This window comes from Sciurus vulgaris (assembly GCF_902686455.1).
Source record: "Sciurus vulgaris genome assembly, contig: HiC_scaffold_135_arrow_ctg1, whole genome shotgun sequence".
NCBI lineage: Eukaryota > Metazoa > Chordata > Mammalia > Rodentia > Sciuridae > Sciurus > Sciurus vulgaris.
In genome coordinates, this window is record NW_027632918.1 from 109,812 (window position 1) to 124,302 (window position 14,491).

At 40.4% G+C, this 14,491-nt stretch overlaps 1 pseudogene across 1 annotated transcript; it reads right to left on the minus strand.

The window, feature by feature from the left end:
- Positions 1-1,412: 1,412 nt before the first annotated feature.
- LOC306652149 (olfactory receptor 14C36-like) lies at positions 1,413-14,053 on the minus strand (annotated as a pseudogene). The gene is made up of 4 exons: positions 13,993-14,053; positions 10,999-11,424; positions 2,310-2,347; positions 1,413-2,183 (listed from the first exon to the last, which is right to left on the minus strand). The product of its transcript is annotated as an olfactory receptor 14C36-like (transcript).
- Positions 14,054-14,491: the final 438 nt, after the last annotated feature.

Below are 14,491 nucleotides of genomic sequence, written 5' to 3' on the forward strand. Positions count from 1 at the left end.
AAATAAATCACTGGGTCAGTCTCGAAGCAGACCAGGATTTTCTTCGATAGTGTGTTGAAAGAGCAGAAAACAAGTCACCAGTGCATCTTTTGACCCTTTGCAGAAGATAGGGCACACTTTTATAGCCCAAACCTGCAAGCTATTGGTAAGTCAAAACCATAGTAGCATAGGGAGTGGGTCAGAATGACTCAGTTCAGGTTTTAGCACACTGCCAAAAAAAAAAATGGGAATTAAAATGAGAACAACTTACAAATACATTTATTAGTAATACATTGTATAAGAACAACAAAACCATTTTTTAGCTGCTTTGTGTGGCCAAACAGGGTGTGCTTAGCATGAGGTAGGTTGCATAGGTGTTGTTTTCTCATGTGAGAAACATTTCTTATATGAAATGGAGTCTTGAGTAAAATGGAATTTGTCTGGTTAAGGAACATATAGTTTGGCCCATAATAAAAACAGAAAAAGGACTGGGGATGCACCCTCTAGTTCAATCCTGCTAACAACAACAACAACCAAACAACAGAGACAGCCGCAAGCACAGACAGAGGTTTACCCTATGAACTCCAGTAAACTGAGAGAAATTTAGGGGTTGACATGGGTCAGACAGTGAGGCCAGATGATTACTGGTCATCTTTTCATAATTATCTGGCATAACTCATTGATATAATCATTTTAGAAGTAAGAAGCATGAGAGAAAAACCCTCAGAAATCTGACTTGCAACTCAGGCCTGAGTTTTGGTCTCTGACACTGGGTCATTCATGGACATAATGAAAGACCGGCAGTCATCCCAGCTTGGGGAACCCAGGGTGCTCTTGCCCAGTGGACGGATCTGACTGCAGGGTCATGAGGGTTGTAACCTTTGTTCTGATTCCTTCATAGAGAAGGAGTTTCTTCCTTTTTGATATCATGAAGAGATATATATATCATTGTGATTCTATCTGCATTTTCAGTTTTAAATTCTTTAAGATTTGGTTTTTATATATTTTCAAAGTAATTAAATTGACATAATTATGTGTCAGAGTGTTTATAGATCTGACACTGCTCTGAATAAGAGCAGATTATAGGACTATATGTCATCTCCATGTTTTATTTTTTAAGTTTTACTCTGTGACAGTATTTGATAAAAGTACTGTGAAATATTGATGAAAATTTAATATATATAATGACAAATGATTTCAGATATATTGAATTATATTTATACATTAAAATGCATTGATAAAATCATATATTTTATGAAGAATCCATGGCAATAATATTGTAAATCACAAAAAAATATGTTTTAGAATAACTGCACTTCCAATAAGGTGACATTAGTGTAGGCAGTGTAACTTAAAAAGCCCACATAAGAAGGGCACTTGACCTCATTTACCTCCACTGAATGAGATCAGGATAGTGCTGAAATGCACCTTTATCATTTCCCTGACATCAACTGTCTTCCCATGACTCTCCTCACAGCTTCCTTTACCTGTTTGTTCCTGAGACTATAGATGAGAGGATTCAAGAAGGGAGGAACCATGGTATAAAAGGCAGAGAGAACCATGTCCTGATGTGTGTCAGAGGTTGCCGAAGGTACACACCTATGCTGGAATTGAGGAAGACAGACACCATGAGGATCTGAAGGGTGTGGGTGGAGAAGGCTTTGCCTGGGACTCTGGTAGAAAATTTAAGCACAGTAGAAAATATGAGAATATATGACTTGACAGTAAAAGTCAAGCAACCACCACAGACCACCACAGAAGAGACAAGAATAAGGACCTTGATGCTAGTGATGTCAGAGCAAGAGGAGAGCCTCAGCAGAGAGGGGACATCTCAGAAGAACTGATGGGCCACATTTGACTGGCAGAAGGAAGCCAGATGTGTTTCCATTGTGCACACCTGCATACGCCAGACCACTGAGCAGGGAAGCCAGGGTCATGCAGACACAAATCTGAGGGTTCACAATGATGGGGTACTGGAGGGGCTGGCAGATGGCCATATAGCAGTCCAAGGCCATGATGGTGAGAAACAGAATTTCAACACATGCACAACGAATGATCAAGAAGATCTGGGTTGCACAGCCAGTCACTGAAATGGCCCTGTTGACAGTGAGAGAGTTGACACAGGTACTGGGGACAGTGATGGAAATGAAGCACATGTCCAAGATGGACAGTTTCTTGAGGAAGTACGTGGGCATGCACAGGTTCTGGTCAGCAGTGATGATGAGAAAATTCCATAGCAAGGTACCCAGGTAGGTCAGTGGGAATATAGTGAAATACAGGAAACTAAGTTTCCATCCACCAGGAGATCACAGGAGAAGAATTTCAGTTACCATGGTGGAAATGGTCATGTACTGTAAATTCTGGTTGTCTGGGAAGACAAAGGGATAAATGAGAGTCAGCAAGGCATGATTGATGCATTGCTTTACCTATTCATGTCCACAGCGTTTTCTTGTACTTTGAATTTGCTTTCCCTGCAGAGGAAAGGTCACTTTTGGTTTTCTGATATGTTTAGTCATTTCTCAGCAGCGCTCAGTGCACCTCTCAGTGCAGGTGCGGAGGTCTGCAGCCCTGGGTCTGGGCCTGATCTGCAGGGCTTGTCCTCAGCTCCTCCTTCCTGTCTCCAATGACCTCCTGAGATTCCCATGCACACCGCTGCCAGTGGTTGCTCATCTCCTTTCCTGCATGACCACCTGTGTGACTGTGCATTCTTTATTGCTTTGTAATTTAGCTACTCTCATTCTCTTCCATGAATACAGTTTCACCATTGTTTTGCAATTGTATCCACACTTAATTCTGATTATGATTTTTTTATATTTATGTATGAATCTGTTCATAACATTGGAGTGTTTATTGCCATGAACCTGAAAAAAATTTACTTAGGAGGGGCGAGTCTCTAAAAAAACAACCGTTTTACTTCCAGAGTGGCAGTCCAGGGTTGTGGAAAACTGACTTTCTTGGGCCCCCCTGCAGTTTCCCACTTTCCCTGCTGCTCCCTAAGGACATGGGTTGTGCTATCTCATTGCCACATGCCCTAAACCATGGACCTGTTCCAGCTCCCAGTGGGGCTCTCTTTCCTCTCCAGCAGATCACTGTAAGCTCTTTAAAGCCTCCAGATTCTGGCCCACATGACATTCTACTAAACTTCTATTTTACCATGTTTTTAAAAATTTTTATATATATATTTTTTTTACTTTTACAGACCACATTTCGATTCATTTTACACAAATGGGGTACAACTTTTCATTTCTGTGATTATACACATGTAGATTCACACCATATGTATAATCATACATGTACATAGGGTAATAATGTCTGTCTCAATCCACTATCTTTCCTTCCCCCACCCCTCCCAACTCATTTCCCTCTATAAAAGCTAGAGTTCCTCCATTATTCTCTTACCCACCCAATTACGTATCATTATCCTGTTATCAGAGAAAACATTTGGCCTTTGGTTTCTTGGGTTTGGTTTATTTCACTTAGCATTATGTTCTTCAACTCCATCCATTTACCAGCAAATGCCATGATTTTATTCTTCTTTATAGCTGAGTAGTATTCCATTGTGTATATATATATTACAGTTTCTTTATCCATTCATGTACTGAAGGGCATCTAGGTTAGTTCCACAATCTAGCTATTGTGAATTGAGCAACTATGAATATTGATGTGGCTGCATCACTGTATCATGCTGATTTTAAGTCCTTTGGATATAGGCCAAGGAGTGGGATAGCTGGGTCAAATGCAGTCCATTCCAAGTTTTCTAAGGAACCTCCACTCTGCTTTCCAGAGTGGCTGCACCAATTTGCAACTCCACCAGCAATGTAAAAGTGTGCCTTTTTACCACATCCATGTCAACATCTATTATTGTTTGTGTTCTTGATAATAGCCATTCTAATTGGAGTAAGATGAAATCTTAGAGTTGTTTTAATTTTCATTTCTCTAATTACTAGAGATGTTGAACACTTTTTCATATACTTATTAATCACCTGTATGTCTTCTGTAAAGTGTCTGTCCCGTTCCTTGGCCCACTTATTGATAGGGTTCTTTGTATTTTTGGTGTGTAAAGTTTTGTAAGTTCTTTATAACTTTTGGAGATAAGTGCTCCATCTGAAGTGCATGTGGAAAAGATTTTCTCCCACTCTGTAGACTGTCTTTTCACATGATTGATTGTTTCCTTTGCTGAGAAAAAGCTTCTTAGTTTGAGTCCATCCCATTTATTGATTCTTGCTTTGATTTCTTGTGCTTTGGGAGTCTTGTTAAGGAAGCATGTTCCTAAGCCAACATGATGAAGATTCAGGCCTACTTTGTCTTCTATTTGGTGCAGGGTATCTGGTCTAATTCCTAAGTCCCTGATCCATTTCAAGTTGAGTTTTGTGCAGGGTGAGAGATAGAGGTTTAATTTTATTTTACTGCATATGAATTTCCAGTTTTCCCATTTGTTGAACAGGTTATCTTTTCTCCATTGTGTGTTTTTGGCTCCTTTGTGTAGTACGAGTTGACTGTATTTATGTGGGTTCATCTCTGTGTCTTTTATTCTACTTGTCTATTTTGGTGCCAATCCCATGCCATTTTTGTTACTATTGCTCTCTAGTATAGTTTAAAGTCTGGTATTGTGATACCTTCTGCTTTGTTTTTCCTGCTCAGGATTGTTTTGGCTATTTGAGGTCTCTTATTCTTCCAGATGAAGTTCATGATTGCTTTCTCTATTTCTGTAAGGAATGTCATTGGGATTTTAATTGGAATTGCATTGAATCTCTATAGTGCCTTTGGTAGAATGGCCATTTTGACGATATTAATTCTGCCTATTCAAGAACGTGGGAGATCTTTCCATCTTCTAAGGTTTTCTTCAATTTATTTCTTTAGTGTTCTATAGTTTTCATTGTAGAGGTCTTTCTTTTGTTAGATTTGTTCTCAAGTATTTTATCTTATTTTTTGAGGCTATTGTGAATGGAGTAATTTTCATAATTTTTGTTTCAGAGGATTAATCACTCAAGAGTAGAAATGCATTAGATTTATGCATGTTGATTTTATATCCTCCTCCTTTGCTGAATTCATTTATCAGTTCTAGAAGTTTTCTTGTGGAGTTCTTGGATCATCTAAATATAGAATCATGTCACTGGCAAATAGTTACAGCTTGAGTTCTTCTTTTCCTATTTGTATCCCTTTAATTACTTTGGTGTTTCTAATTGCTCTGGCTAGTGTTTCAAGGATGATGTTGAATAGAAGTGGTGAAAGAGTGAAAGAGGGTATCCCTCTTTTGTTCCAGTTTTTAGAGAGAATGCTTTCAGTTTTTCTCCTTTAAGAATGATGTTGGTTATGGGCTTAGCATAGATATCCTTTACAATGCTGAGGTAGGTTCCTACTACTCCTATTTTTTCTACAGTTTTGAGCATGAAGATTGTTTTATTTTATCAAACACTTTTTCTGCATCTGTTGAAATAATCATGTGATTCTTAACCTTAAGTCTATTGATGCAATGAATTACATTTATTGATATCTGGAGGTTGAACCAACCTTGCATCCCTGTGATGAGCCCCACTTGACACTATCTTTTTAATATGTTATTGTATGAAATTTGCCAGAATTTTGTTAAGGATTTTTACATCTATGTTCACCAGAGATATTCACCTAATTTTTTTTTTTTTTTCCTTGATGAGTCTTCGGTTTTGGTATCAGAGAGATACTAGCTTCATAGAATGAATTTGGAAGGGTTACCTCATTCTCTCATGGAATGCTTTGAGAAGTGTTGGTATTAGTTCATCTTTGAAGGTCTTGTAGAACTCAGCTGAGAATCCATCTAGTCCCAGGGTTTTCTTGGTTGGCAGACTTTTGATGGCTTTTGATGGCTTCTTCTATTTCAGTGCTTGAAATTGATCTGTTTAAATTGTGCACGTCCTCCAGATTCAGTTTGGGTGGATCATATGCCTCTAAAAATTTGTCCATGCCTTTGAGATTTTCTATTTTGTTGGAGTACAGATTTTCAAAGTAGCTTCTAATTATGTTATATATATCAATAATGTCTGTCATGATATTTCCTTTTTCATCACGAATGTTAGTAATCTGAGTTTTCTCTATCCTTGTCTTCATTAGTGTGACTAAGGGCTTATCAATTTTTTTACTTTTTCAAGGAAACAAGTTTTTGTTTTGTCAATTTTTTGATTGTTTCTTTGTTTCAATTTCATTCATTTCAAGTCTGATTTTAACTATTTCCTTTCTTCTACTACTTTTAGTGTTCTGTTATTCTTTTTCTAGGAATTTAAGATGTAATGTTAGGTCATTTAGTTGTTGACTTTTTATTCTTTTCTTGAATGAACTCCATGCAATGAAGTTTCCTCTTAGTACTGCTTTCAGAGTGTCCCAGAGATTTTGATATGTTGTATCATTGTTCTCATTTACCTCTAAGAATTTTTTTTATCTCTTCCCTGATGTCTTCTGTTATCTATCCTTCATTCAACAGCATAATCCTTAGTCTCCAGATGTTGGAGTAGTTTCATTTATTTTATCATTGATTTCTCATTTTATTCCATTGTGATCTGATAGAATATAAAGTAATATATCTATTTTTTGTATTTACTAAGCGCTGCTTTGTGTCATAACATATTGTCGATTTTAGAGAGGGATTCATGTGCTGCTGAGAAGAAAATGCATTCACTTGTTGATGGATGGAATATTCTATATGTGTCTGTTTCTGAGTTATTGATTGTTTTATTGAGTTCTATGATTTCTTTGTTCAGTTTTTGTTGGGAAGATCTATCCAGTGGTGAGAATGGTGTGTTAAAGTCACCCAGAATTATTGTGTTGTGATCTATTTGGTTCCTGGAATTGAGAAGGATTTGTTTGATGTACATGGATGCTCCATTGTTTGGGGCATAAATATTTATGATTATTATGTCTCCCTGATTTATGGTTCCCTTAAGCAGTATGAAATGTCCTTCTTTATCCCTTCTGACTAACTTTGGTTTGAAGTCCACTTTATCTGATATGAGAATAGAAACCCCTGCTTTTTTACTGAGTCTGTGTGGATGGTATGTTTTTTCCCATCCTTTCACCTTTAGTTTGTGGATGTTTTCTTCAAAGAGATGAGTCTCTTTGAAGGCAGCATATTGATGGGTCTTTCTTTTTAATTCAATCTGTGTATGTCTTTTGATTAACGAATTTAGGACATTAACATTCAGGGTTATTATTGTGATATGATTTGTATTCCTGGTCATTTGGGCTTATTTTTGGTTTTTAACTTGGCTTGGTTTCTCCTTTGATTGACTTTACCTTCAGAGTACTTCCTCCCTTTACTGATTTACATTGTTGTTTTTCATTTCCTCCCCATGGAATATTTTGGTGAGAGTATTCTGTAGCCTAGGCTTTCTATTTGTTAATTCTTTTAACTTCTGTTTATCCTGGAATGATTTTATTTCATCCTCAAATCTGAAGGTTAGTTTTGCTGGGTATAAGGTTCTATAGCATGTATCCATCATCATTTTATCTTTTAGGAACAAGTGCATGACTTTCTGCAGTCGTTGATGAACTAATGCCTGGTGACATGGTTGAGTCACCACTCACTTGGACTGACTTTTTTTATTCTACTGATTTATAGATGAAGAGCTCCCAATCAGGTTCTTCCCCTTCTACACTGCTGTAACCAACACCATGCAGGCTGGTATGAGGTCATGCAAGCTCAGCACCCTGTGACAGGGACACTTGGAGTCATGGTTGGTGGTAAAGATGGAGTCTGTGCTATGAGTGGTTCAAGGTCAAGATGAAGACCATGGAACCTCACTGGGTCAGCCACTGCTGTAGATCTGTGCTCTGTCACCCCTGCACTTGAGGTAGGAAGCTTTGCTATAGGACATTCATTTTACAGGTTGGCAAATAATCTCAATCTTAGCTAACACAAATGATAAAATACAAATGAATTTACTGAGGTCAATGCACCCTGTTGTGAATAGAATTCTATTTCTTATGAAGACATGTTTAAGTCCTCATCCTGACTTTGAGATGTGAATATGACATTATTTGGAAAGATGAACCTTGCAGATGTAATTGGTAAGAGCTAGGTTAAACTGGATTATGGTGGGTCTTGATCCCATATGACTGGAGACTTTCAAACAGAAGAAAAAAACTGGACCCAATGACACAGGGACATTAGCCATGCAGATGTGGAGTTTGAGATTGGATGGTGAAGCTACAAGCTAAGGCACAGCTGGCTGCCAAGAGCTGGAAGAGAGAAGGGAGATGGCTCACCAACTCCTTGATTTGAACTGAAGGCCTCCAGAAATGTACATAAATCATAAATAAATAAACAACTTCTGTCACTTTAAGCAAACATGTTTGTTGCAATTTGTAATGGAAGCCCTGAGAGACTAACGTGAGGGAAACGGTCTAATGTCATCTCATGTGGCATTGCTAATCAGACCCTAAACAGGCATCTGAAGCGAGGAGTGAGCATTCAAGCCCATGGTGACCAGCACAGCAGGGATCTCAATGTCTGAATGGGGAAATGGTGTTTTCAGAAGCTTTGAGAAGCAGTGGGAACTCGTGCTCAGGTCCAGCAGCCACATTTTCCATGCTGACACTTAACAGCAGAGCAGAACACATGGCTTCAGCTATCCAGGCTGAACAGGGTGACAGTCTCAGTGCAGGGGCTGGTGAAGCCAGGAAGTAATCAGGGCTCTAATAATAAGTGCCTAATAATAAGTAATAAGTGCACATAACTCAGCTTAGAGGGCTGATCAATAAAGAGAACCAGGGGGTAGTTTTCATTTGTCCCTCATGATCTTTCCACTTGGAAGCTTGTTCCTCTTGTATCTCATGACTGTGGCTATGTCTTGAGAAGTTCAATAAAAATGGGATTGTATTTAGGTATATTCTAAAACAGGATGTTATAGAAACATGGTGTCAAGGATTTGGGTTTTCTGGGGATAAGAGAGTAAGGTGCCACTCAGAGTCATGTCACCATCCTGTGTTATCTGTTTGGGAATCTGAGAGATTAACTCACTAAGATCATCATGAGAGAAAACCCATAGTTTTTGCTAGTACAAAGAGACTGATTACATGACTCAACACCAAGACTTTAAATTGTATTTCCTCTCTCCTAGAAGAGATTTTGAACATATGCCTGTAGTTTCCCTAAAAGCTGTTAGTCAATGGAGCTGTGTTCCTATGAAACTAACTGGGGGAGTGGGACAGTGTTGAGCTTTGACTTTAAGAACTCAGCTTCAGAATTCACTAAAGGCTGGGTTATGCAAACATTTTCTCTCTCAACACCGCCTGGTGGTTAAAGATGGGGGGTTACTGAGTGAATGGGGTCTATCTAAACTCAAGGTGTGGGAGAACTTTTCTTGGAGAGACCCAGGGTGCTGGAGCACCCAAATGGATGGCATCTCCAATGGGCAATGATTTCTGACCTTGGGTCAAACTTCACTCCTCTGGGAGGGAGGAGCAGGTTAAATAAATGTGGACCAGCAACCACACAATCTAGTTAATTTCAGGGACACTGAGGTCTTCGGGAGAACAGGATCATGGGCTCAGTCTGAGGACCCGATGTTCACCCAGAGCTGTGCTCTGGAGAGGTCCCCGAACCTGCCAAAGCAGTTGGCACCACGCTGCATGACATGGAATCCAGTGGGTGTGACCCAGCTGGGTCCACCCAGTACACCAGGATCCAGAGAGGCCTAAGGAAATGTGCTCACTGGGAAGAGGTAAGGATCCAGGCTATTTTATTTTCCTGGCTTATAATAAAAGAGAATAGCAGGTACTAATAGCAGGGATGGTTTCCACCATGATCACCAGGACATGACAGAAATAGCAGCCTACCTGGAGGTATACCAAGTGACACTCCCTCAAGTAGGGAGCAGAAAAGCCTCTCTTTGGAGAAGCAGCTCATAGATAGGAACATTTTGTTACATACTATTGTGATATTTCTATTGTTCCAGACCAGGAGGTCATAGATGTTGCCTGTGATTTTTTGGAAAGGCATTGCATTTCATGAACTATGGATACAGCCATGTGTATGCTGTGAAATTCTGCATCATAAATATGCACCCACAGAGAACACAAGGAAGTCAGTAACTCCCTTTGGATATAGTGGGGACACCAAGCTTGATAAAAAGCCAAGTGGAGCTCATTTCTATTGCTCATGGTCCATGCCAACAGTGCACATGGGGAAAGCTGTCATGAGTTCTACCTTTTTTCATTAGCATTCTATCTGCTGATTGTGCTTGAGTAGAAAACACAGCTGCACTTGCCTCTGACTTGGGGAAGTCACAGGAGTGGTTCATTGGGACACGCTACCTGTTTGGTATTGGAGATTAGAAGATCCGACTTTCCCTGCCTTTGGAAGCTTAGTATATTCAACTTGCTCTGATGGCTTAGGCTGGTTTTTCCTGAGGTCCACTCTAAGGAGGAATATATAGAAACTCTTTTTTTCTAAGCACAGAACAAGGTCCTAAGATGTATGTGGAGAGGGCTAATCTAGGCTCAGCATCTCACTGAACTGACCCTTCTTACTTCTTCACCCTGGCAGGGCAGATACTTTCCTGGGGCTAATGTCTGAGCAGGAGTGATTCAGGAGGGCAAGCACCTATGCATGACCCAAGTAAACCAGAAGACAAGGGTGGGCAGCACCACATCAGACCTGCCAGGATGGTGCTGGATGTGGATGGGAGTGTGGTGCCCTGAACTCTGGCCTGATGGTGGTCAGCGGAGTCTCCCTCCCCCTGTCTAGCTCCTCTTGGGGTGTGAAAGCCAAGGCTATGGGCTTCTGGGACTCATCAGAAATGAGGCAGGCTAGAATTCCTCCATTTCCCTCCCTTGAATTATGTTGACCATGAAGAGATGTGAATACATTCCTATTAAACCTAAAGAAGACACAGATAGAATCTCACATGTCTAACACTCTTGGCATTATATAGAGAGTATTCATGTAGGTTCACCCAACTCTGTACATACAGAATGGCATCTATCCTACCCTTGATACAACAGAAAAATAATACAAAATGAATCAGAGTTTCCATCCCAGAGGCTCACCTGTGACCCCCACATGGAACTGTGCTTCATTGCGGTAGGTGTCGCTTACAAATAAACTCCTGGCTGACAAGCCGGCGGCAGCGGTGGAATCACCCAGGCAGCCTCGGGACTGGTCACCGGCTGGGAACCGTCCAGCGGCCCCGACTGCCGCCTTTGTCCCCCGTGGTGGCTCCCGGGCCAAGAGGCAGCACCGCCCACTGAGGCTGAGTCCTCCGCTGACCCGCTGTGTGGCTGAGCCCGGGCGGGCTGTTTTCTCGCTCAGGCCGCCTCGGTGGGGCGAAGTTTCCGTGACGAACCTCCTGGGGCTGCCCGTGCCCGCTCGGGCGGTCGTGGCGGCTTGGGCGCCTGGAGTTCGCTCGCGCTGCGGGGATCCCAGGCCCTCGAAGGCATGCGTCTCCTCCAGGCGCTCGCTGTGGGCGCCGGCTCCTAAAGGGCGTCACACCGGGACTCCGCTGACTAGGCCACCTCCATTCATCTTCCAGTTGCTTGCTCCAGGAGTGGGTACTCCAGTCTGCAGGTTGTGATGAGGCCTAGGAAGGAAACAGCTGGGCAAAGGTGGCGAACAGCACCAAGCAAACCCCTGGCTGCACTGGGCTCAGAGGACTGAGATGCACCACAAGGAACGGCATCCTTTCAAGGCATCTGAAACTGTCATGCTGACCAAGCAGCCTACCTTCAGGACTGAGGCCCCTTAGCAACCCAAGCCAGGGATTCTCCCTTTCCATTCCCCCAAAGCACTGCCAAGTGCCCAAAGCCACTTTTCCACAGCTGTGAGTTCCCCAGGCTGCTCGACTTCCTATGTGACTGTCACTCAGAATAAGAGGTGATAGAGCTCTCTGATCTGGGCAATGGATGCAGTACACTCCTTGCCTATTATTTAGGGTACAGTTTTATAACATAATTAACTTTTGAGACTGCATGGAACTCAAGTTGCTTCAAGGTCATGGTAGCGCCCCCAGAATAGGACTAGCTATGCCGCACGGGAAGAACAGGGCCAGGATGTGGTCTTGCATGGTTTATCATGCTCACAGAGCAGGGGCCACTAAACTTTCAAACTGTTTCTGGATCAAAAAGAGTTTGGGGGAAACGTTTACCAATATTTGAAACTCTTGGTGCATGTCATATTTTGGACTGGGATTTCCCACAAATTAGACAGATTTTACAAAAGTTTTTGCAATGTGAACCAAGTAGCGCTGTGTGCATTCCCAAACAGACTCTCAAACAGCAAACTATCTGTAATGAACATAAATAAAACAATCTTATTTTTAATAGTATAAAAAATAAAATTCTTAGGGGCAAATTTACCAAGGATGTGAAAAAAAATATATATATATATATATAATACCACAAATGATGATGGAAGAAATTGAGCAAAACACACACACACACAAAAAGAAAAGATATCAATGTTTATAGCAACACAATATGCAATAGTAAATTATGGAATCAACCCAGATGCCCATCAATAGATGACTGGATTGAGACATTGTGGTAAATATACACAATGGAGTTCTACTCGGGCATTGGAAGGATACAATCAATAATGTGAAAAGAGAGCCTACAGAGTGGGAGAAAACCTTTACCACATGCATGTCAAATAGAGCACTTATCTCCAAAATTTGTAAAGAACTTACAAACTTTACACCAAAAGTACAAATAACCCAATCAATAAATGGGCCAAGGAAGATATATAGGTGATTAATAAATATATGAAAAAGTGTTCAACATCTCTAGTAATTAGAGAAATTAAAATTAAAACAACTCTAAGATTTCATCTTACTCCAATTAGAATGGCTATTATCAAGAACACAAACAATAATAGATGTTGGCATGGATGTGGGAAAAATGTACACTTTTACATTGCCAGTGGTGTTGGAAATTGGTGCAGCCACTATGGAAAGCAGTGTGGAGAATCCTCAGAACACTTGGAATGGACCCACTTTCCAGTTATCCCACTCCTTGGTTTATACCCAAAGGACTTAAAATTAGCATACTACAGTAATGCAGCCACATCAATGCTTATAGCAATTCAATTCACAATAGCTATATTGTGGAACCAACCTAGAGGCCCTTCAACAGATGAATGAAAAAAAAAAAAAAAAAACTACACAATGGAATATTATTCAGCCATAAAGAAGACTAATATTATGGCATTTGCAGAGAAATTGATGGAATTGGAGAATATCATGCTAAGTGAAATAAGCCAATCCCAAAAAACCAAAGGACAAACATTTTCCCTGGTAAGTGGATAATGATATATAATGGGGGTTGGGGGGGTGAGAAGTGAGAGAAGAATGGAGCAACTTTAGATTATATAGAAGAAAATGAGAGGGAAGGGGGTATGAAAAATGGTGGAATGAGACAGACATCATTACCCTATGCACATGTATGACTACATGGATGGTATGAACCTACATTGTGTACAACCATAGGAACAAAATGATGTACCCCATTTGTGTACAATGAATCAAAATGTGGTCTAAAAAATAAAAAATAAATAAATTTTTAAAAAATGATAAAGATACGAAAAAAATCATTGTAAGTTCAAAAGAAATAAAGAATGAAATTAGGGCAACAGCCAGTAAATGGATGAAGATGGAGAAGATCATGCTAAGTGAAATATGCCAGACTCAGAGACACAAAGGGGGAATGTTTCTCTCATGTGCGGAAGCTAGAGTAAATTAAAAAAGGGGAAGAGAAGATGGGATAACATAAAGACACAAATCAAATATAAATTAACAGATGAGCTAAAGGAAGTTTAGTAGAATAGAGGAAGGAGAATGGGAGGGAAGGATGGGAAGGAAAGTGTGGGATCCTGAACCGTCACCAATTTCCATGTATGCAGGTGCTTGTTGGGATGAACCCAGCTACCTTGGACAGCCATAGCACTCTTAAAAAAATATTCTGTGTTCATGGATTAGAAAATGCTCTTTTCTGTCCTGTCAAGCCCTTTTCTTCCCACAGTTTTTATTGGTGCACTGTAGTTGTACATACTGATCGGATGTGTTGCTTCGTATTCATACATGTGCACAATATGACAGTAGAGTTTGGCCATATCCAGCACTTCTCCCCTCCCTCCCACCTCCCCGCCATTTCCTTCATTGGGGATTTTCCTCCCTTTGATTTTTGGGAGATCTAGCCCCACCTTTATTTTCCCCTTTACTCTCTAGTTTCCACATATGAGAGGAAACATGATCCTTCAATTTCTGAGTTTGATATTACTTTGCTTAACATGACGGTCTCTAGTCCATCCATCGGAAAACACTCTTCAAACATCCATAGTACCCTGAGTAATCCACAGATTCAGTGCAGCCAATATTAAGATTTCTATGTCACTTTCCACAAAAATGGAAAAAAAGATACTAAAATCCATATAAAACCACAAAAGACCCCAAAGAGTCAAAACACTCATGAGTAAAAAAGAAGAAAACTACCAGAATCACAGAGCCAGATTTCAAGATTTATTACAAAGCTAAAGTAGACACCGCAGCAT